Source organism: Papilio polytes, unplaced genomic scaffold, assembly GCF_000836215.1.
Source record: "Papilio polytes unplaced genomic scaffold, Ppol_1.0 DF824269.1, whole genome shotgun sequence".
NCBI classification, from domain to species: Eukaryota; Metazoa; Arthropoda; class Insecta; order Lepidoptera; family Papilionidae; genus Papilio; species Papilio polytes.
In genome coordinates, this window is record NW_013524935.1 from 4,368,203 (window position 1) to 4,370,007 (window position 1,805).

Here is a 1,805-nt window from a genome sequence, read left to right on the forward strand (position 1 = left end):
ACGGCTGATAGAGATGTATGGAGCAGCACATACTGTCCCGACCTTCCATGAGGGATAAGGGCAAGTTGATGATGATGATGATGAGACATTTTTCACCGGTAACTTCTTTAAAAGGTACTATGTCAGTTGTCAAGTTTAGTGTCCTTATGTCCTTATATTGACATGTTATAAAACATTTTACAAAATTATAATAAGCAAATATAAAAATTTAAAATGTAAATACACCTATTGGCGATTAATTTCAATATAATTAATTATATCAACATGTTGTTTTGAAGATCTATTAATAGGTAGTGAGGTCATTTGAAAAATGTCTCAAATGAAGCGTCAACTATGTCTCCTCTATTTATTTTTTTAATCTCTTTGACACAGACCGACAAGGATATCTGTCATGGCGGACGTGACATAGATATGTATAAATAGATAGGTGATTGTTTGGAAATAACAGCGCTTACTTCGTAATGACTTAAAACGCCTTTTGATGATAATGATAGGTCTATTATTATTGTAAGTTCAATTTTCAACACGACTAACCGCAAGTATTTGATTTTCGCTATTTTTGCGATGATGATGATCAAAAATTCTTTACAACTATTCGCAAATAGTTGTAAAGAATTTTTGAACTAATAATAATAAACCTATCATTAAAAACAGAAGTTTATGTCGGAAAGAAGCAAAAGCTGTCATTTCCAAACAATTTCCTATCTATTTATACATATCTATGACTACAGCTGATTTGATTTTTTTCTGTTTGTCTATGTCTAAATAGATTATAAATATTTTCTGGTAGTACTAACGGATAGCAGTGTTTTTTACCGGTTAAGATATCCTTGTTTGATTACAAAATTTTATAAGAATGTATTTACGCGGGAAAAATCTACATATATCTGTATGTAGTTGTATGATATATAATGTATGATTTAAATATTTGTGTTTTATAAGAATAAATAAATAGTTATACATGCATATGACTTTAATTTTATTAACCCAAAAAATACAATCGTTTTTTTTTTTTAATAAAAAAAAAAACTTTATGACGTTTGTATTAGAATTTAAAACATTATATCACAAGAGTGAATCGGATTTTCTTTGCGATTCTTTACCACAGATTTCAAAAGGTCAACAAAAAATCGTAACTTTTTTACAATTTCAAGGAAATTCTGTCCCACATTCTTTGTACATATATTCTAAATTCCAGTCTTAAAAATATGCACGCATTTGTAATTATTCCAACCGTTATGTACAGACGTGAGGAAACTTGCTCATTTACTGTTGTGTAATTGATTTTTTAATTATCACCAAACGCAGGCATTCCTGTACGAACAACTCGCCTAATGAGATATACCAAGTAAACTAAATGTTTTTGATTCCGCATTCCAATAAGTACATCTGTTCACGAACCAGCACCTTTATCAGAAATCCCTACCTTTATGTAAATGTATGGTAATTTTAATAAATTATCTTTTACTGTAATTATACAGTACTTAATATTTTATCTTCGTTACTCCTCCCATTGGACATACAAAGGAGGATGTGTGCCGGGACGACAGAAACGCTATTATCAGATCGGCCTACCGACCTTCAGGTTTCACTATACTTAAAAAAGTGAGACATTCTTTCACGTGAGGGCGCGCGGTGACGCCGTCGCCGAAGAGAAATGCGATTGCGACCGAATTCGCGACGATTCATTTGACACGATGCCGGTTCATCGCCATCGCGCCGACCCATCCCCCGCCCCCGCCCCGCAGAGCGTCTTCACAGGTGCGTAAGCGCAGGTACACTCTCCTCTCCCGCCCCGCGCCCCG